The sequence below is a fragment of the Phyllobates terribilis genome, unplaced genomic scaffold (genome assembly GCF_046119375.1).
Source record: "Phyllobates terribilis strain yellow unplaced genomic scaffold, ASM4611937v1 Scaffold_2__4_contigs__length_985480577, whole genome shotgun sequence".
NCBI lineage: Eukaryota > Metazoa > Chordata > Amphibia > Anura > Dendrobatidae > Phyllobates > Phyllobates terribilis.
In genome coordinates this window covers 484894141-484917932 of record NW_027362762.1, presented here as the reverse complement: position 1 = coordinate 484917932, position 23792 = coordinate 484894141, and positions in this window count along the sequence as shown.

Below are 23792 nucleotides of genomic sequence, written 5' to 3'. Positions count from 1 at the left end.
TCCAAGCGTGCGGTCTGAATAGTGGCCGCTGTGTAAAACAGTATCCTCACCGCTTTAAGTAAGCACCAGAAAGGGGCGTGTGTGACCCCATAACCACCAGGTAACACCTTTACTTTTCTATTATTTAACTTATTATCTGGCACATTAGGGACATCACCCTTTTCTTTAGTCCTGTACTCATGGTCTGTAGACACTACCCATGATTATACATATATACCTCTTACTGGGTCATTTCTCTTTTATCTATGTAGGCTTCTATTGTGGAGACACTAGAGCTATTCAGTGGAACTTTTTTTCATGCATTTTTTCATGAATTTTTCTGAGAATCTTACTGAGAATTTTTTCCTGAAGATTCTTTTGATATTTTCGAGTTAAAGAGCTCCTTCTTTTGATGTTTTTTTGATGATTTTTTTCTTATGAATTTTTGATGGACATTCTTGATGGAGTTTTGACCTCAACCCCTACTGCTGCTGTACAATACATATGAATTACATGCTATACTATATTATATGTGTAGAAATTGCCTGTAAATTCCTCTTGTTATATCTACATATTTTAAGTTGGTGTTTTGATATATGTAAAAAGATTTAATATATATAAAAGGAGTTTGCATATGCCATTATATTAATTTTCTTACTTTATACTGATATTTTGCTTTTCTTTTGTATATTTACAGATACCTTGAAAAAGGCCAATTTAGGCCGAAACATTGTGCTTATGTATCTGCTTTCATGGGTCTGATCAACTACTAATAAATTTAGAATCTATAAAAGTTAAAAATTATTGAGTGCCGGAGTTATTACTGACTTTTACAGTATGTTTACGCAGACAGGTTGGTATGGATAAGAGTCAGGTCAAGGTACCTCCACATAACTCTGCAGATTCGTACGCCAGTCTGAGTATACGAAAATCTGGATAATATCACTTTGAGCACCACATTTCTGAAATATTCTATCATTATTAGACATGTTTAAAAGCAAGACAATTAATTAGCAAATTAATATAATATGAAAACACATCTATAAAAGAGACATAACATTAATCACTTTAAATTAGTTTTTTTAAATACATAAAAGTAATGTAAATTTGATACATTTTTTATTTTTTGCAAGAGTAAAAGGTCCCTTTAATTGAACATATTAAATGAAACAAGTGGGTATTATGTTGTGTCATATTCTCAGTTAAAGTCAGCATTTTCTCTAGTCAATATGTTGCACCATCTCAATAAACGCACAGCATGCTTAGCAGAATGAGACTCAGTTAGAGAAGTTTCCTCGGCCAGAAGCCACTGCTGTCTCACCGCCAAAACACTGAAGGTGTCAGCTGGAATATAAAATGATCAGAGAAGACAGCTTGGAACTTATAAATAACTTATGCTGGAAGAACTAATGTAAACTTCCTCCTGTTACATTAACAATTTTGAGCTTATGAGAAATTGTAGCACTTGGAACTGATATAATAACAAAACCAATGACTGAATATTTACAGCTTTACATTTCGAATGCCAAATTGTTTTTGCGAAAAATATATTTTCTCCTAGATTTTACATTTCTCATTATGATGACTGTAGGAGAAAACCTTCATGAATTGACCCTCAAAAGGACCCTGCAACCTTGCATTGTGATACTACATGCTGTTTTTTCTGATAGAAAGGAAAGATTTGAGACTGCTGGAAGATGCTGAAAGAGAAGTCCATTTAGCTATACTGACCGACTCCTCTGTGATTAAATTTCATTGTAATTGTAGCAAATCTGGGATCCAAAAAGAGTATAAAGAGCGAATGACTAAATTTATGGTCAATGTGACCATGAAAAAACAACATGAACTGCTGATAAAGGCTTGTTTCAGGGTCAGAAATGCTGGTTATAGCTAAACTACACCAGAAGAGACATCTTTGAATGATTTCCTGCTTAGCCATATGATCTATAAGTATTAAATTTGGCAATTGCCAGGACATGTACCCCGGTTTCCTATTCACGTATATAGGTGCTTATTGTTGGGAGTATTGACTTGTAAGGTTTGGGGCGTGAGGCAGTAGCCATGGGCTAGGGATTGACTCCAGAAGCCCCGGGACATTAAATGAAAGTGAGGGTCCTGGCTGGGTGTGTGGACTTATACTACTTCCTTAGTAATTTACTCCAGGGTTCTAAATGTCCACTGTTTCTCCCTACTTCACCACAACCCAGATTTAACACTACAGTACAGTCCTGATTAACAAGTGTCCTTTTTTTATTCTATGGATCCGCATCCTCTTTTCCTTTTAAGGTGCCAGTATGGCCAGTAATGCTGACACTCTGGAACTCCTGCCCGGGACTCGTCTCACGTACTCAGTCATGTTTAGGCCCGCTACTTTCCAGCATTAAAAGCTCAGGGTCTCGTGACTAGGTGTCCTCTCCTAGGACCCGACTCCAGAGGATCACTCTCTTAGTCACTTATTCTCCGGATTTTGCTATACCTTTTCTTCAGTCTCCTCACACTTAGAGTCACCCCAGAATGCGGCACTGCTCAACTTTTACCTTTTGGTCCACTCACTATGCACTCCAGGCCCATTCTGCCTCTCTGACAGGAAATAGTCACTTTCCCTACAGCTCAGCCTCTCCCACTCTGGGCTAATCCCCTACATTAACTCTAACTGTTCCCACAGTCAAACTACACTTATCTTTAATGCATAAGACTATTCACATTATACATCAAAACATCATATTACACAGCAATAAAACTTGCTTCTTCAAGAGGGAAATGTGGGCAGTAAGTCCATATCCTTACACACCCACAGAGTGGCTGCTGGCCAGTGGAGCAAGTTGGCAGAGAATAGTTGAAGCGCCATGTCAAAACCAGAGTGGGTTGAGTTTGGACAGAATCTGAAGCCACGGACATGATCAGGAGGAAGCTGAGATAGATCAATACCAGGAACACGAGGTTAGAGTCAGAATCGTAAGGCAGACGAAAAGTTAAAACAGTCCAAAGTCAGTAACCAGAACTGCAGTGAAATCAAGCAGCAGATCCACTAAGCAACAAACCAGGGTCAGAATACACATATAACTGGCAGCTAACAGCACACGTCTAAGGATTTAAATAGGGTGTAGTCCCACCCAAGGCTCACAGCAGAGAACTAATTACTACTGATGATCTGTAACAAACAGATTTCCCGGCTGGGCAGCACCCTTAGTCCCAGCTATCCTAATGCTTAATAGAACTGCAGTGCATGTGTGACTCTGCCCAGCAACAGAGGCAGAGACAGTAGTAGCAAATTCAGACACAGATCTAACAATATGCAAATTCTGCAGATATGACCTCAAGGTGGTAAAGGTGTTTAATACACAGGTGTAGCCAGCAATACATACATTTATCAATACTTTACTGTGTAAAACAATTGAGCCTGGCAGATGAAGATGTTACATATTGTAAAGCACATGCCCGGACTGACTGGCGTGTGCGTGTATATGTAGTGATTCCACTGGACCGTACCGGAGAGTGAATGCCTGGAGGGGCATAACTAAGTATCCACCCGATCCGACCAAGGTCGCATGACGGCATACGACGCCAGTGCACCAAGGAGGGACCGAGCAGAGGGACCAGGTGCTACTCCAGGTAAAACCCTGGACACGGCTGTTGACCCACACCAGGGAATACAGGAACAGGCAGGTTAGGCTGGCACACAGACTGGTAGGTACAGGCAGACACGGCAGGTATGCAGACGGGTGGATGCTGGCAAGCACGACTGGTATGCAAACAGGGAGGTACTGGCAGGTACGGCCGGTATGCAGGCAGGTGGGTGTTGGTAAGCATGACTGGTATGCAGGCAGGGAGGTACTGACAGGTACGACAGGTTGGAGCACAGAGTGGATAGGACCCAGTACAGACTGGGACTCAGGAACAGAAACGCAGATGCGGTGGACAAACACAGCAGAGTGAGGCCGCCCGGAGCGGCGAGCAAGATGAGACCGCCTGGAGCGGTGATCGAGAGTAGAGCAGGACGAGGCCGCCTGAAGCAGCGAGCAAAGGGTCAGAGCAGAGCGAGACTGCCGGAGCAGCGAGCAAAGAGTCAGAGCAGAGCAAGGCTGCCGGGGCAGCGAGCAAAGGGTCAGAGCAGAGCAAGACTGCCGGAGCAGCGAGCAAAGGGTCAGAGCAGAGCGAGACTGCCGGAGCAGCGAGCAAAGGGTCAGAGAAGAACGAGACTGCCGGAGCAGCGAGCAAAGGGTCAGAGCAGAGCGAGACTGCCGGAGCAGCGAGCAAAGGGTCAGAGCAGAGAGAGACTCCCGGAGCAGCGAGCAAAGGCAGAGCAGAGCGAGACTATCTGGAGCGGTGAGCAAAGGCAGAGCAGGCAAGAACCGCCGGAGCGGCGAGCAAGGCAGAGCAGAGGGGACAGGGCTTTGTTCACACGGAACAGACAGGAAGGGAAAGGCAGAACCAGATACCCACAGGGTACTTGCAGTGAAGTAGCGAGTGGACCACAAACTCACAAACAGAAGTACAGTGACAATGAGCAGGAGTTAGGTACGAGTTCAGACTCTGCAGAAAAAGGGAAGATATGGGCGTAGAGAGAAACGGGAAACAGGCTGGAAGATAGATAGGGCAGGAACAGACACTGGGAAAAGACACAGACAACAGATCTAGGTATACGGCCCCTAGAGGGCAGAAGGAACAGGCTAAGAGTGTGTTCACACGGGCCTGGAAATACAGCCTCCAGGAAAGGCAGCTGGCTAGAGTACACAGACAGGACTCAGTTCAGACACGGGAACTGATACCGCAAGGCAGGAAACATAGACAGGACCTGGCACATCAGTGACAAGACGCCAACTGACAGAACAAGATGCTCAGGCAAGGATTCCAGGGAGGAGCTGGGTTGAATACCAGGTAACAGACAGCAATAGGCTGAGGAAGCATCAGGGGTGTGTCTGCAGTAGCTATAAGAAACAGGAAGTTCAGCGGGCGTCACCCTAAGCAGACAGAGCAGAGCAAAGCAGACCATATGGAAAGAAGCCAAAGTGATAGTCTGGACTGGAAATCAAGTGCGCGCTCTTGCACAGTGGGAGATGGACCACTATCCAAGGACGCCGCCAGGTATGTTACAGTACCCCCCCCCCCATTACGCCCCCTCTTCTTCAGGCCTGCCAGAATCTTCCGCAGGGAATTCGAGGGCCAATCCTTCACTTCAAGGAGATTACTTCTGCTGTCCACAGAAAAAACTGGTCTCATCTGGGTAGCTAGGATGCTACCTCCTATCCAGCCATCCTTAGCAATAGACGAAACGGGTGGAGTACCAGGAACAGCACACAAGGAAGTCTCTCTCCACATATTTTCAGGTGGCACCCCAGAGAGTACAGGAGATAACTGGAAGTCCTCCGCCGGGTTGGAGGGGGGCAGAGGCTCGGGGGTAACCTCTGCTTCGGGGTACATCTTGTCAAGCTCACAGGATGAAATGGGCGAGGTATCAGGTACAAGGTGTAGAAACGTCACTGTCCCTTTGTTATCTGGTGGTACCCCGGAGGATTCAGGAAACAACTGGAGGTCCTCCGCCGGGTCGGAGGAGTGCAGAGACTCGGGGGTAACCTCTGCTTCGGAGTACACTAGGTCAGACTCACTGGACGAAGAGGGCGAGGTATCAGGTACAGAGTATAGGAAAGTCTCTGTCCATTCGCTACCAGGTAGCACCCCGAAGGGTTCAGGAGACAACTGGAGGTCCTCCGCCTGGTCGGAGGGGTGTAGAGACTCAGGGGTAACCTCTGCTTCGGAGTACACTAGGTCGGACTCACTGGACGAAGCGGGCGAGGTATCAGGTGCAGAGTATAGGAAAGTCTCTGTCCATTCGCTACCAGGTAGCACCCCGAAGGGTTCCGGAGACAACTGGAGGTCCTCCGCCTGGTCGGAGGGGTGTAGAGACTTGGGGGTAACCTCTGCTTTAGAGTACACTAGGTCGGACTCACTGGACGAAGCGAGCGAGGTATCAGGTACCGGGTGTAGGGAAGTCTCTCTCCATTTGTCATTAAGTGGTATCCCGGAGGATTCAGGAGGCAACAGGGGGTCTTCCGCCATGTTGTAGAGGTGCACGGACTCGCAGGTAATCACTGCTTCGGAGTACCCTTGGACAGGCTCACCGATTAAAGTGGGTGAAGTATCAGATACCGGTTGCAGGAAGTCCTCCTGTGTGGATTCTGGGTGGGCAGCAGTCTCTTTGGACAGAAGAACTGGTGCGCTACCCACGCACATTACCCGTCGGGGCTGCTCCGGGATACTGGGAAGTGAAGCTTCAGCAGGGACTTCAAGGTTGGGGGTCAGGAGGTCTTTGGGAGGACAGACCCTGGTGTGACGGCTTGCCTCTACGCCTAGCACGTCCGGACTGCCTCTTGAGGTTGGGAGAAGTATTCCGGAGAGTGTAGTCATCCTGTGTGGATTCTGGGTGGGCAGTAGTCTCTTCGGGCAGGAGGACTAGTGCGCTACCCACACACATTACCCATCGGGGCTGCTCCGAGATATTGGGAAGTGAAGCTTCAGCAGGGGCTTCCGGGTTAGGGTCATCGAAGACCATTAGAAAGGCCACCAGGAAGGCCTGCAGGTCCAGGACGATAGGATCCTGTGCGTCCCATAGGGGGGTGATCCATTTCAAGGCATCACCCGCTAGGTAAGACATCATGAATCCCACCTTAACCCGATCGGTGGGAAAATAAAGAGGGTAGAACTTGAAGTGTAGCATGCATTGCTCCACATATGCACGACTCTGTCTTGAATCCCCATAGTAACGTGGAGGATCCGCAGGAACGGGTGCAGAAAGCTCCATCTGGATGGGTGCGTAATTCGCCTGGAACTCAGCTAGTGGTAAAAAAAAAAAAATTTCTTCTAGATGCAAGTATTCGCTGGAAAACGTCTCAGAGAGCGAAGGCCGTGGGGCTCAATGGGAACCATGGCCTGAGCATGCTGTAATGCACATGCCCGGACTGACTGGCGTGTGCGTGTATATGTAGTGATTCCACTGGACCGTACCGGAGAGTGAATGCCTGGAGGGGCATAACTAAGTATCCACCCGATCCGACCAAGGTCGCACGACGGCATACGATGCCAGTGCACCAAGGAGGGACCGAGCAGAGGGACCAGGTGCTACTCCAGTTCAGACCCCGGACACGGCTGTTGACCCACACCGGGGAATACAGGAACAGGCAGGTTAGGCTGGCACACAGACTGGTGGGTCCAGGCAGACACGGCAGGTATGCAGACGGGTGGATGCTGGCAAGCACGACTGGTATGCAAACAGGGAGGTACTGGCAGGTACGGCCGGTATGCAGGCAGGTGGGTGTTGCTAAGCACGACTGGTATGCAGGCAGGGAGGTACTGGCAGGTACGACAGGTTGGAGCACAGATGTACAGACTGGGACTCAGGAACAGAACCGCAGATGCGGTGGACAAACACAGCAGAGTGAGGCCGCCCAGAGCGGCGAGCAAGATGAGACCGCCTGCAGCAGTGAGCGAGAGTAGAGCAGGACGAGGCCGCCTGGAGCAGCGAGCAAAGGGTCAGAGCAGAGCGAGACTGCCGGAGCAGCGAGCAAAGGGTCAGAGCAGAGCGAGACTGCCAGAGCAGCGAGCAAAGGGTCAGAGCAGAGCGAGACTGCCGGAGCAGCGAGCAAAGGGTCAGAGCAGAGCGAGACTGCCGGAGCAGCGAGCAAAGGGTCAGAGCAGAGCGAGACTGCCGGAGCAGGGAGCAAAGGCATAGCAGAGTGAGACCGTCTGGAGCGGTGAGCAAAGGCAGAGCAGGCAAGAACCGCCGGAGTGGTGAGAAAGCAGAGCAGGCAAGAACCGCCGGAGCGGCGAGCAAGGCAGAGCAGAGGGGACAGGGCTTTGTTCACACGGAACAGACAGGAAGGGAAAGGCAGAACCAGATACCCACAGGGTACTTGCAGTGAAGTAGCGAGTGGACCACAAACTCACAAACAGAAGTACAGCAACAACGAACAGGAGTTAGGTACGAGTTCAGACTCTGCAGAAAAAGGGAAGATATGGGCGTAGAGAGAAACGGGAAACAGGCTGGAAGATAGATAGGGCAGGAACAGACACTGGGAAAAGACACAGACAACAGATCTAGGTATACGGCCCCTAGAGGGCAGAAGGAACAGGCTAAGAGCGTGTTCACATGGGCCTGGAAATACAGCCTCCAGAAAAGGCAGCTGGCTAGAGTACACAGACAGGACTCAGTTCAGACACGGGAACTGATACCGCAAGGCAGGAAACATAGACAGGACCTGGCACATCAGTGACAAGACGCCAACTGACAGAACAAGATGCTCAGGCAAGGATTCCAGGGAGGAGCTGGGTTAAATACCAGGTAACAGACAGCAATAGGCTGAGGAAGCATCAGGGGTGTGTCTGCAGTAGCTATAAGAAACAGGAAGTTCAGCGGGCGTCGCCCTAAGCAGACAGAGCAGAGCAAAGCAGACCATATGGAAAGAAGCCAAAGTGATAGTCTGGACTGGAAATCAAGTGCGCGCTCTTGCACAGTGGGAGATGGACCACTATGCAAGGACGCCGCCAGGTATGTTACACATATCCTCAGTGGCGTACCACGAATAGTGGCAGACCATATGGCCGCTGTGTTTCCTGTGAGTTGAAGGAGCTGGATGCTGGCAATAATCTCCCCCATACCAACCCTATCCAGCATCAGGCTTTCAATGATATCTGCATCCTAGGTGCAGATAAGGTTGAAAGCAATGATGACACAAAAAACCGTCAGCTCCTTGTTCTATAGTTCTTCCTATGCATCTTAGCTTGGATTTCTCAGAGCCGTGGGTGCGATGTGGAGGATCAGAACACATGCTGCAGAGACTAGAGCTGCAGGGGAACGGGGAGAGGTAAGTAGTTTTTTATTTTATCAATGAGTACTTTTATGGGGTTTTCATTCTGTGCGTGTTGATATACTGTGTGTGAAGATGCACTGTATGGCCATCATAAAATGTAGAGAGCTTTGGGGACCATCATCTGTTGGGGTGATCAATTATGCGTAGAAATCTATGTAGGGGTCAATATTCTGTGCTGGGGCCATTAAATGTGTGGAGGACTGTTTGGAGGCAATGATACTGTGAGGAGGGCTCTGTAGGCCATTAAACCGTTAGGAAGGCGGTGTGGGAATCATTACACTGTGTGGAGGGCTGTGGGGGCCATTATACTGTGTGGAAGGGCATTATACTATGTGGGGTCCTTTATATTGCGGTGATTCAATGTACTGTGTAGAGGACTGTGGGGGCGGCATTATACCATGGGTAGGACTGTGGGGACCAATATAGTGTGTGGAGGGCTGTGTACGTGCCATTATACTGTTTGGAAGGTTGTGTGGGGAAATTATGCTGCGTAGAGGCCATTATACTGTGTGGTAGGATTGTGTGGGAGCCATTACACTGTGTGGGAGCATTATGTGGGTCATCATACTGTTTTCAGAGCCATCTTACTGTGTTATGGGACTGTGGGGACCATCACACTGTGTTATGTGACTTTGGAAGCCATCATACTTTGTTGGCATCAGTGGAGATCTTATATTGTGCTGACTTTATACTCTCCAGGGGAAAGTACTGGCAGTGAGGTATTAACTGTGGGGTGTCATACTATGTTTCTACACACATGACAGCTGATTTAATAAGCCATCATGTGCCTTTACCAGTGCTCCGTCCACCACTGTTGACCTGTTAATTAACACTGTCAATGTCTGACAGCGGTACTTAACACTAGGACTACTGGACTCGTGACCAAGCCTAGAACTACTGAAAGGAGTCATTTTGACTCCTTGCTTGTTTTCGTTTATTTTTAGAGTTTCATTTGTGGTTATTTATTAATAATTATATTTTTTGTAATGTATTATTATTGTGAGATCCAACAGTAATGCTTTTGATTGTTTTTTTTCTGCTTTTCTTATTTTTCTACAGGAAATAACAATAATTATAATAGACGTTTTTCAAACATTTTTTTTTATTCAAGTGCACACATATAAACAACAACTGAAGAACAAAAAGCAGAGAAAATGTAGGTGGAGGAGCATAAAAATGAAAATATGGCGCAGAATTCACCTTCTAAACATTTGGTGTTTCGCATTTTAGGCATTGCCTTTGATTTATGGCAGTACATTGCCCACACAAAGACTTACCACAAGTCTTACAATTTCCGACAGATCTATTTTTCTTGCACTTTTCTTTGATCTGGCAAAATTTTGTTTGAACCATCACTTCTGAGCATGTAGAAACTTGGGACGTGGAACCCTTTTCCCTATCTGTGACATAAGGACCACTCAACTCTCTCACAAGCGTTTGCAAAAATGCCTTGCGTGACATTTTTTGGTGGGTAATCTCCTTGAATATTATCCATGCATTTATACCCGCAAAGTCTAAGGCATTTTCAAATGCATGAACAGGCCATCTCCTTGTGCATGTTCGTGTGGTATATTTTCGTGCCATCTGATCCACTACATCTACTCCATATTTTGTTTCATTGTAAAACTTTACCGTTTCTGGAGCTTTTTTAGCGGAATCAGACGCAACAACAACATCTGGATGGACGGAACTCAAAATGACAACATTTTTGTTGGGCTTTCCTTGATATACTGTAAGTGTAAAATTGTCTTCATTTCTAAACACTTTAGTGTTGTACAATTCCTCTTTCATGGATTTTATTTCTTTAGGCACTTCTCGCCTTATCTTGTTCAGTGTTCCCACGATGGTTGTTCCTTTGCTTTTTAGCTGTTTAGCTAATTTTACTGAAGTAAAATAATTATCGGTTGTAACATTGCGACCTTTTTTCAAAAACGGGTCCAATAACTTCATTACCACATGGTCAGCTAAACGGTCCTCAGCACGGCGTGTGTCATCTTTGCCTAGATAAGGGAAGCCATTTGCCAGATATTTGCTCCTCTTATCAACAGCTAGCCAATATTTGTGGCCATATTTATCTGGTTTGGAAGGCATGTACTGCGTGAATGGACACCTAGTTTTGCTTGGGAAAAGTTGCTCAACCACCGTTATGTATGGGCCAGGTTTGTAACACGCAATACAATTTTCAATAAACCTGTCCCACACAGTAGAAAATAGAGCAAACTTGTCCGTTTGCAGTCTCTCCGATCGAGTAGATTTCTCATCAAATCTGAGAAACCTCATAATTTCAACAAAGCGGTCCCTAGACATTGTCGCTTTGCAAAACGGTATTCCCCAGTCATTACACCAAATACTGCTAATCGAGTGACGGTTCGTGCCAGATATTCCACGAGCATAGAATATCGCAATGAATGCATCTAGCTCCTCATCAGATAGAGTAAACTGTAAATTATTGTTCCTGCATGCTTCTGCAAGCGTACAGTTCTTTATATGTGTCAATATATATGAATCAAAAAAATAAACGCCATGCGCTCAAAGGACTATCGATAATGATATTTCTTCTGGCGTATCCTGTAGGGCCAGGTGCTTCTCGAAGAATATTTTGGCTGTCACGCCTACCAGGCAAGTGTTCTCCAATTTCAACAGGTTTCCATTGAATACCATCCGCTGAAACTAGTATTCCTTCAGATTCGCCTTCTCTGGTGTTTGTTGTTGCATTACCTTCGCCGCCATCGTTATCTGTTGTTCTTTCATTTCTGGGACGTTTTGCTGATTTTTTCTGTCCACGACCAGGAGGATGGTCACGAGGCAACATAACTGCATGAGCCCGATCCCCAGTTGATGTGCTTGGAATATCTGTAAAAAAGTTGATGAATATTTAGAATTTTTGTTTTGTAAGGGTCCGTGCACACTGGCTGGATTAGCGGCGGAATATCCGACCGGATATTCTCACCACAATCCGGCCCGTACCTGCCCGCTCAGGTACAGAGCGGAGTTTCATACCTGAAGCTCCGCTCCGAACCCCGGGCTGGAGCCGCTGTCTGGGACGGAGCCGTGCTCGCGCGTAAGCAAGCGCTGCTCTGTCCCTGACCGCGGCTCCAGCCCGGGGTTCGGAGCGGAGCTTCAGGCATGAGCGGGCAGGTACGGCCTGTATTGCGGCAAGAATATCCAGATGGCTATTCAGCCAGAATTCTGCTAGTGTGCACAGGCCCTAACTCAGTGTGTGGAAGAACAAATAAATACACATAACTACTTACCTTCTGGATTTGTTCCTTCTGAGTCTTCAGATTCACTTGATATGTTCTGAGGAATGAAATCTTCTTCACTGTCAGAATCAAATACATGTTCCTGCAATTCGGATTCCGATTCATCCTCCGGTATGGATTGCAAAGTAGCCAGAATATCCTGAGGCTTTATCAAACGTCTTCTCTCCATATTCCTCACAAATTCCATAATTCTATATAGTTCCCTGCTGAAAAATAGAAATGAAATGAAAACTAAAAGAAATAATAACTGTTCTGCCACCTTCAAAAGTAGGTGGGCTGAATCAGTTGACAGACAGCTTAACTATTTCATAACAATTCATACCTGTATGAGTCTTCAGAGATCGTATGTCTGCGTCTGTTCTCTTTGTCTCTTCAGCTGAACTGAAAGTAAAGTTACTATCCAGAATACTGTCTCCTGCTAGGACCTTAGAAAAACACCACCCTTCATTAGCATAAGATAAGAGCCTAGAGTAAACAAGCTATTTTGTTCAGCATTACACAGTAATACAAGCAGGTAAAACACAAGGAAAATGTGAAAAGTTGACATGTAAATTGAACTACATCTATATGAACATCAGGGTAAATAAGACAGAGTGAAAAAATTATGCACAAAACTTTATAGCAACATTTAGTGACAAAAGGACCTCAAAATATAGTAGGGAGTCAAAATGACTCCCTTCAGTAGTTCTTGGTAAATTTTGAAAAAAACGTGCAAATTTTTCACCAAAATTATTTATTCTCACAAAATCTTTTTTCACATCATATTTGAGGAAAAGTCACCGAGTTTCAAGCCGGAATTCTGAAAAATGTAGTCACAGAAGAGAAATAAAAAACGAAAGGAGTCAAAATGACTCCATCAGTAGTTCTAGTGTTAATTAAGCAGCATCATCAGGGGCGTGCGTTATTCCACTCTCCCATTGGTGAGCCCGTGAAAGATCGCTGGGCACTGATGGGTCGCCCAGCTAGGGTCTGCTGATGACCCATGTGCCTATCATTATGATCCTCCTGTGAACATCTGCCAGTACTAAAGTACGGGTATGTATAGCACAAGCCATCAGACGATTGCAGCTTCAAGTCCCCTGAGGGGACTATTAAAAAATATAAAAATAATAAAAAAATCACAAAAGTTCAAATCATCCCCCTTTCACCACATTGAAATTAAAACAAGTAATAAAAAGAAAATACACGTATTTGGTATCTCCGCATTCAGAAATGTCTGATATATCAAAAAATAAAATAAATTCATCTTATCAGTAAACAGCGTAACGAGAAAAAAAATCAGAACGCCAGAATATGGATTTTTTTATTGCAACATTTCAATAAAATGCAATAAGAGGTGATCAAAACATCCTATCTACACAAAATGGTTTCAATAAAAACGTCAGCTTACGGTGGAAAAAAATAAACCCTGACACAGCCCCACATATGGAAAAATAAAACTGCTACAAGTCTCGGAAAATGGCAACAAAAGCAAAAAAACATTTTCATACAAATTTCCGAATTTTTTTTCACCACTTAAATAAAGAAAACTATTGGTATGTGCGTACTCGTACTGACCTGGAGAATCATATTGACAGATAAATTTTACCATATAGTGAACATGGTAAATAACAAAAAAAACAATTTTGGCATTGCACTTTTTTTGCAACACACCATACTTGAATATTTTTCCTGTTTTCTAGCACACTATATGGTAAAATCAATGGCACCATTCAAAATCGCAACTAAGCCTTCTAAAAACAAGCCCTCATATGGCTATATTGACGAAATTATTAAAGCGCTATGACTGTTGGAAGAAGGTGAGGAAAAAGACAAAAATGAAAAAATGGAAAATGGCCAGGGAGTGAAGGAGTTAAAAGTTGGAAATATGCCCTTCTGTGACTACATCTATGCAAAGGGGGGTGGGGGGGGTGGGGGGTGAAAAAAAGAACTCTTGCTATGTAGCCTCAAGATTTTCTTGTATAGCATTGCATCCAGTTCAGTATCTGATCTGAAGAATCTTATCTAGAGCACCGTTCACTGTACGCTTAAAGGGAATCTGTCAAGTATTTTTTGTGTAGCATGCTAATAGTATCCTGAAATAGGGCTTGGGCTGGCCTTTCAAGATATGTATATTTTATTTCTGTACATGGCCCAGTTGTGTATCTGTAATCCTCGGACAAATTTATAGTAGCACGCCAACAAGTCAAGCATATGTAAATAAAAAATGAATATTTGACGCGCCCCCTGGGCCGTGGGGTACTTGGCAGCCGGGCCTCTGGTTGCTGGGGGATATCACGGTAGCCGGCCCGGTCCGTGACCCAGAGTGGTCAGTAAAAGGGGAATATTTATAAGGGATTTTAAGTGTTTGTGACGCCACCTGTGGACTGCGGACAAGGGGTGCCGCCGCTGCGGAGCAGTCCTCTGGAGCTGGTGTTACGGCAGCAGGGATGGTGTGGCTCCTCACAGGTACAGCTAGCTCCAGGGCAGCGTGGGGTGTAATGGATGGTGGTGCAGGGGAGAGACGGCAGGACGGTCCCGGGGGAAAGACGGACACTCAGACGGGGGTAAGCTTCAATACCTTTACTGGTGATGGTGCAGGCACGGTCCAGGGTACTCCGGACGAAGGACACACTTTTGGACTCTCCCCAGTGAGCGGGTATAGGGTCTCCTGATCCGTGGCTTTACTCGCTAAGCTTCTGACCTGCCTGGACCTAGGCCTAGCTTGGTTACTGTCTCACTTTGCACCTGCTGACCTGGTGGTAGGGCCTTCTCTTGTAGATCACTCTCCCTGGACGCTGGGGCCTCCGTGACTCCAAGCCCTGGTACTGTAATCAGCGTTTGGTGAACCTGGGACCTGTAGTCCTCCAGGGGTTCCGGTGATTCCTACTGGGTGTAAAGGGTCCCTGTAGGCATGGACCCGGTGTCCGGTATATATATCGGGGTGAGCCTGGTATGCTCCTCTGCCCCCTCGCTACTTCTTCCTACTCCTCTCGCCTTCGTCCACACTCAGGGCCCTCACACGTGCTGTAGGCCTTGGCTCGCCTAAGCACAGCAGCCAGCGTGCTGCCTCTTCGCTGCTCTCTGAGCGTCAGCACGCTCTCAGACTCCCTCTCTCAGTCTGACTGAACTGAAATTCCAACTCTGTCTGAACAACAACTCAGCTGCCTGGCTACACCCTCCCTTTATATGTCCCTATCAGGGCTCCCTCTGGTGGTCTGAGGTGGTAGGGTGGAGGTGTGTGAATGTGTGAGGGCCTCTTGTGGAGAAGTCCATCCATGCACCCTTCTGGGTTCTGTGGCACCAATGCGCAGCAGGGCGCCACATATTCACCCCTTTCCTAGCCCATAATCCTGCCCACCCCTCTGCAATGGTAGCACTGATTCAGTCAGACTGCTGTACGGCAAAAGATCGCATCACAATCCTCGGACTGGCCGTCTGCTCTTCTGACCTGAGAGTGAGAGCTGCTATCCTCGGGCATACAGCAGTCTGACTGAATCAGTGACGCCAGAGAAGAGGGATGGACGGGATTAAGGGTGGAGGAAGGGGTGAATATTCATTTGACATTTACATATGCTTGACTTGCCGGTGCGCGTGATTATAAATTTGCCTAGGGCTTACAGCAACACAATGGGGCAACATACAGAAATAAATGTTACATATCCTGAAAGGGCTGCCCAAGCCCTATTTCAGGATATTATTAGTAAAGTAGGCAAAAATGACCTCACATACAGTGCTGGTCAAAAGTATTGGCACCCCTGCAATTCAGTCAGATAATACTCAGTTTCTTCCTGAAAATGATTGCAATCACAAATTCTTTGGTATTATTATCTTCATTTAATTTTCTTGCAAGGAAAAAACACAAAAGAGAATGAAGCAAAAATCAAATCATTGATCATTTCACACAAAACTCCAAAAAAGGGCCGGACAAAAGTATTGGCACCCTCAGCCTAATACTTGGTTGCACAACCTTTAGCCAAAATAACTGCAAACAACCGCTTCCGGTAACCATCAATGAGTTTCTTACAATGCTCTGCTGGAATTGTAGACCATTCTTCTTTGGTAAACTGCTCCAGGTCCCTGATATTTGAAGGGTGCCTTCTCCAAACTGCCATTTTGAGATCTCTCCACAGGTGTTCTATGGGATTCAGGTCTGGACTCATTGCTGGCCACCTTAGAAGTCTCCAGTGCTTTCTCTAAAACCATTTTATAGTGCTTTTGGAAGTGTGTTTTGGGTCATTGTCCTGCTGGAAGACCCATGACCACTGAGGGAGACCCAGCTTTCTCACACTGGGCCCTACATTATGCTGCAAAATTTGTTGGTAGTCTTCAGACTTCATAATGCCATGCACAGGGTCAAGTAGTCCAGTGCCAGAGGCAGCAAAGCAACCCCAAAACATCAGGGAACCTCCGCCATGTTTGACTGTAGGGACCGTGTTCTTTTCTTTGAATGCCTCTTTTTTTTCCCGTACACTCTATGTTGATGCTTTTTCCCAAAAAGCTCTACTTTTGTCTCATCTGACCAGAGTACATTCTTCCAAAACATTTTAGGCTTTCTCAGGTAAGTTTTGGCAAACTACAGCCTGGCTTTTTTATGTCTCGGGGTAAGAAGTGGGGTCTTCCTGGGTATCCTACCATACAGTCCCTTTTCATTCAGACGCAGACGGATCGTACGGGTTGACACTGTTGTACCCTCGGACTGCAGGGCAGCTTGAACTTGTTTGGATGTTAGTCGAGGTTCTTTATCCACCATCCGCACAATCTTGCGTTGAAATCTCTCGTCAATTTTTCTTTTCCGTCCACATCTAGGGAGGTTAGCAACAGTGCCATGGGCTTTAAACTTCTTGATGACACTGCGCGCGGAAGACACAGGGACATTCAGGTCTTTGGAGATGGACTTGTAGCCTTGAGATTGCTCATGCTTCCTCACAATTTGGTTTCTCAAGTCCTCAGACAGCTCTTTGGTCTTCTTTCTTTTCTCCATGCTCAATGTGGTACACACAAGGACACAGGACAGAGGTTGAGTCAACTTTAATCCATGTTAACTGGCTGCAAGTGTGATTTAGTTATTGCCAACTAGTGTTGAGCCACCCCCGTAGTGTTCGAGTTCGGTTCGGTTCGTCAAACACCCGTGTGTTCGCCGAACTGTTCGTCGAACTGTTCGTCCAACACCGTCGAACACCGTTAAAACCAATGGCAGGCAAACAAAAACACATAGAAACACATAGAAAACACCTTCAAAGGTGTCCAAAAGCAGACAAACTGCTCAGAAGACATAACTAACACATGGAAAAGTGACAAGTACATATAGTCATGCGAAAAGAAAAGAGGTGGAGGAGTAAAAGGAGGGGGAGACACAGATATAGGCATGTCATGCCCTTCTTAAACCCAAATAGTGAGAAGCCGACACGGCCAGTCCGTTCCTGCCCGTGCGACCTCCGTGTCGCCGGGTTTGTGCCAGAGCCGCGGTGGACCCTGACGGCCAGCCCCCCTCTCCCAATACTGGTGCCTGTCCGATGGTGGGTCGAGCGAGCCCCCTGTGGTGGAGGCAGGTCTAAGCTTTTTAATTTAAATTGTCTCTCTAATTTGAATGAATACACTTTAAATCCTTTTACAAGGATCTATTGGAGGGCAAGTCTCATGCCAGCAGCCGCGTAATTCCAGCTCCAGTAGCGTCCACTAAAGCTGCTGCAGTTAAAAAGCTTTTATAAGGATTGAGCTCGGCGGTCCATCGCAAGGCGTCCTACCGCCAGTCCCAGCCCCTATGCCTTGGGGTGCCTTCTGATGCTCTTCACTGAGTATCCCGGGGTCCCGAAGCATTTCCTTTGAAAAAATTAAGTGCCCAAACTACAGGTGGTGTAGCTTGCTTAACAGCTGGGATAATCCGTTGACTAGCAGACACTGCTACTAGGCACAAAGTATTTCCTGGGCTAGATGCAGTTAAAAATTTGTAATTAGATACTCTCGTTGGATGCTGAGAAAGCATTCCATAGAGTATCCTGGCACGCCATATATTATTCTCTTAAAAAGCTTGGGGTAGGGGTCTAGGGGACCCTTTTATAGCCAAAATCACGGCCCTGTATCGCAATACGTCACCTAGGCTGAAGATAAATGGAACTGTAGCACCCCGAGGGCTCGGTTGCTACAGAGGTATTGCACCTCACCCAGAGGTGTGATATCTCACTCTCAGGTAAGGATGGAGTGTGGATCAGGACCCCGACACCAGCATGCATTACACCACATTGCCGTGGGGCAGGGCGACCAATATGCCCCTGAGATGGGCACGACAGTCCCTGTCCCTGGCTGGAGTGGGGGGAGGGAACACTGAGGAAGGGGAACCCTGTAGTGCAGGAGCAGGGAGGAAGTAGTTCCTGGGTGCATTGAGAAGGGAGTATAAAAGGTGGGCACCATCTTAGTTCAGTGCTGAGTGTTATGTTCTGCTACCAGAGCTAAGGAAAGAGAGGAGATCTGTCCCTACAATAGAACTCAGCTTAATCCCTACGATGTAACAGGGGACCTGATCCTGCGATCAGACCTGCTAAAGTCCTAAGCTAGTCTGTACGGAGACCTATAGATGTGGGGAAGGAATCCCTACAAGTACTAAGGACTGGGAGGAAAAATGGGACACCTCCTAACAGAAATAGTAGCAGACAGACGAACAAACAAAATATATAGAACAAAGAGGGCCGTAGACCAAGAAAACTAACAGAGTTAGATAAAGAGCAAAGGCTAGATAGAAAGTAGTTATACAATGAAGTCCAGCAAAGCCAGAAGGGCGGAGCAGGATTAAATAGGCCAACAAGGTCATGTGACCAGCAAAGGAAAAAACCTAAGAGCAAGGTTCTAACAGTATCCCCCCTTCTAAGAGGATCCTCCGGATCCCCTAGGACCAGGCTTATCAGGAAATCTCCTGTGAAACGCTCTGATAAGTCTGGACGCGGAAACATCATCCGAACTCACCCAAGAGTTATCCTCGGGTCCGAAACCTTTCCAGGCCACAAGATACTGCAAACTACCTCTATACCGTCTAGAGTTAAGGATGCGAGAAATTTCATATTACCCGTCCTCCACCACCGGAGGAACAGAGGCAGAGGCGTCACAATCCGATACAACAGCTTTTTTCAACAGAGAGACATGAAATACCGGATTAATTCTCCAGGAGGTAGGAACCTCCAACCTAACAGCAGATTGGTTGACAACCTGAAGCACCTTAAAGGGCCCTACAAACTTGGGACCCAATTTCTTAGAAGGAATCCTCAACCGCAGATTCCTAGAGGACAACCAAACCATGTCTCCAACAGCGAACAAAACCTAAGAGCAAGGTTCTAACAGTATTGTGAAATTTTAACCAGGGCAATCCCAATATTACTGGAGAAGGCAAGTTATTCAAAACTACCAAATCCAATTTCTCATGGTGAACACCATTAATAGTGAGAGGAAATTCACAGACCTTGAGAGTAATATTCTTCAAAGGGGAACCATCCACAGAAACCACAGCAATGGGGGATGATAAACGTTCGGGTTTTAAATTGAGTCTTTCCAAGAATCCCCCATCAATTACATTCAGAGTAGACCCACAATCAACAAACACCCGAAATTCCATTAATTTTTCCTGAGCAATCGTGGAAGCAGCTAAAAATACACCCTTGGAATTTAAACAGGCAAAACGGGCATGACTGACCATTTTTTTTTCTTTCTTCATACGAAGTTCACAGCCTTTAATCAAATGACCAGATTTTCCGCAATAGAAACACAAGCCTTCAGAAAATCTACGGTCTTTTTCTTGAGAGCGAGGTGCCACCGATCCAATCTCCATCGGTTCACCACTGTTAGTACACACATTCTCATAACCAGAAACTGACATAGCAGAGGATTTGCTCTCATTAACCCTTGCACGCAGTCTCCTCTCCACCCGTATAGCTAATTGCATAGCCTGTTGCAAATCTTCAGGTGTAGGATAAGCAATTAGCAGGTCTTTAACCCTTTCATTGAGCCCAGCAAGAAATAGACTTTTCAGAGCAGAATTGTTCCACCCTGTTTGAGTAGACCAACGACGGAAATGAGTACAATATTTTTCCACATTACCTGATCCCTGTCTCAAACGCCTCAACTCAGTCTCAGCTGATGAGACACGGTCAGGATCATCATACAACAGTCCCAAAGCAGAAAAAAAACTATCCACTGATCTGAAGCATGTATCACTAGGTTGCAAAGAAAAGGCCCACTCCTGAGGTTCTTTGCGCAAAAGTGACATTATGAACCCTATGCGCTGGGATTCATCCCCAGAGGACTTGGGTCTCAAACGAAAATACAATAAGCAAGCATTTTTAAATGAAAAAAATTCTCGGTGTTCACCAAAAAATAAATCCGGCAAACATACCTTAGGCTCCAAGAAATGTGCTCCAGGACAGTTACTCACGTGCTGACGGAGCTCGGCCACCTCCAGAGAGAGTCCCTGCAGGCGATGAGCCAAATCCTGAACCGACACCATGATGGAACAGAAAAATCTTTCCTTAGAGAAATTGCAGGCTGGACTTACTGCTATGTTCTGCTACCAGAGCTAAGGAAAGAGAGGAGATCTGTCCCTACGATAGAACTCAGCTTAATCCCTACGATGTAACAGGGGACCTGATCCTGCGATCAGACCTGCTAAAGTCCTAAGCTAGTCTGTACGGAGACCTATAGATGTGGGGAAGGAATCCCTACAAGTACTAAGGACTGGGAGGAAAAATTGGACACCTCCTAACAGAAATAGTAGCAGACAGACGAACAAACAAAATATATAGAACAAAGAGGTCCGTAGACCAAGCAAACTAACAGAGTTAGATACAGAGCAAAGGCTAGCTAGAAAGTAGTTATACAATGAAGTACAGCAAAGCCAGAAGGGCGGAGCAGGATTAAATAGGCCAACAAGGTCATGTGACCAGCAAAGGAAAAAACCTAAGAGCAAGGTTCTAACACAGAGAAGTCTGAGCAGAAGTGACAGGGAGCAGAAGCTCTGCATGAGCTCTGCTCCGGAGGCGGGCCTAGTAACAGAGGCGCAGGCCTGGAAGAGGGAGAAGGAAGGAAGAGGAGCGGAGAAGGTTCCAGGAACGAGGAATGAAGGGATCCCAGGGGTGCGGATGGGCGAGTCGCCACCGCAAGCCCAAATCCACCTGCGTGGAGGGGTCAGGCTAAAGGGGGAGACCGGTCCCCGAAACTAGTGGAGGCGGGAAACGACCCTCAGCTAGAAACCGGAGGCTGTGACATTTTATGTGGCGTAGCCCCTCGCTACACCCGCTAGGTCAGGGAAACTGGCGCCAAGTTTACCAAGAGGAGGCCCGAGGCAGCCGGACAGAAGCGTAGGTAAGAAAGGCCAGACAAAGGACACACAAAGGGGGTCCTGTGAAGCGCTCCAAAGTTATCTGGGAGTTGTCTGAGCCCCTCACCTGGTGAGCACAGTACGACGCGGGCAGCCGTTACCTGCAGAAGTGGTCTGGATAATAAGAACAGTGAGTAAAGGCCCTGGACTGCATCACTGACTCCGTTTCGTTACTGCTGCTGCCCTGCACCATCACCTCCATCCTCCGCATACACTGCCCTGAGGCTATACTCCTCTGTGGGGAGTTATGCTACGCTCTGCTGCACCCACAACACCAACCTCAGCGGTCTGCCCTGCAGCGGCGGTTCACTCTGACCGCAATCTACGGGTGGCGTAGTCGGACATTTAAACATCAAAACCACATAAATAGTTCTGCCACTGGTTTGACCGACCTGAGCCACGGAACCGGGTCGCCGCCATGGAGACTACAAACACCAGCATCCACCAAAAAGGGTGTCCCAAGGCCCAGGGGGCGCGTCAGAACATTTTCATCACCTTTCATAATCACCAATGGGACAAGGCAGGGAAGTCCTCTGTCCCCTCTATTATACATCCTAGTGACGGAGCACCTGCTCTCATCAATTCGCCATAACCCCAATATTAGGTGGATTGAGGTGGGAGGCACCGAGTACAAGTGCTCTCTATTTGCTGACGATGTCCTAGTATATATCACTCAATCACATATATCCATCCCTGCTGTTATGGCTGAAATAGATCACTTTGTTACATGGTCAAATTTTAAAATCAATGCAGTGAAGTCTGAGGCCCTCGATGTCTCCCTCCCCAAATCCATACAGGATTCCATCCAGTCCAACTTTCCCTTTTGCCTGGCCCTCACAGGGTATCAAATACTTAGGAATTCCTATTCATAGAGACCTCTCCCGTCTATGTTATCTTAATTTTGGGCCCTTTATTGAACAACTCCATACAGACCACGGTTGGCAAGTTAGAACTGTAAGATTCACAATGTGAACCACTGGTGTTTTGTGGAAAAGCACATGTACACTGTGTTCCAAATTATTATGCAAAAAGTGTTTAGGAGTGATAAGGGAAGAATTTGTTTGTTTGTCAGTTAAACTCATTGATGGTGATGTGTGTCAGGGCTCTTTATATCACTGTAAGCAATTGCAGACACCTGTGCTAATTAGTTTGGCAGGTGTGTCCAATGAAAGGCAAGACTACTTAAGAAGGCTGTCCCACATTATTAAGCAGCCTACATTTTCTGCCAAAATGGGAAAGAAAAAGGATGTGTCGACTGCTGAGAAGCAACAAATTGTGGAGTGTTTAGGTCAAGGCATGACTACAATCAACATTGTGCGATGATCAGGATGAAGTGTCTTGGCAATCGAGAAGTATGTAGCTGATTCACAGTACACATGTGTGCGTGCTGATAAGGGAAAATTGAGGACTCTTTCCTACAGGCAATTACGTCAGGTTAAAAGAGCAGTGGCAAAAAAGCCTTGTCATAGCAGCAGACAAGTTTTTGAAGCTGCTGGTGCCTCCAACGTCCCCCGAACAACAAGATGCAGGGTCCTTCAGAGGTTTGCAGCTGTGCGTAAGCCATCCTGTCGACCTCCTCTATTCACTGCACACAAGCAGAAACGGCTCCAGTGGGCCAAAGAATACATGAAGACTGATTTCAAAACTATTTTGTTCACGGATGAGTGCCGTGCAACGCTCGATGGTCCAGATGGATGGAGTGGAGGATGGCTGGTTGATGGACACCCCACGCAAACACGGCTACAGCGCCAACAAGGAGGAGGTGGAGTAATGTTTTGGGCTGGAATCATGGGGAGAGAGATTGTCGGCCCCTTTAGGATCCCTGAAGGGGTAAAGATGAACTCCATAATGTATGTGGAGTTTCTCAAACAGCACTTCCTGCCATGGTTCAAGAAGAAAAACTGTGTATTCCACAGCAAGATCATTTTCATGCATGATAATGCACCATCTCATGCTGCACATAACACATCTGCATCTCTGGCTGATATGGGCATAAAAGGGGACAAACTTATGGTGTGACCCCCATGCTCCACTGACCTCTACCCCATTCAGAACCTCTGGAGCATCATCAAAAGGAGTGTCTATGATGGCGGGAGGCTGTTCACATCTAAGCAACAGCTCTGGGAGGGTATTCTGTCCTCATGCAAAACAATTGAAGCAGAAACCATCCAAAACCTGACAAATTCAATGGACGAGACAGTTCAGAAGCTCCTTTGGAAAAAGGGGTCCTATGTCCAAATGTTACATCACTTAGAATTAAGTTTTGAGTTGAAAACAGTTTGATATCAGTTTCTAATAACCTGCTAATGCTTATAATTTCAAAAATGACCATTTTTTTGTTCTTTA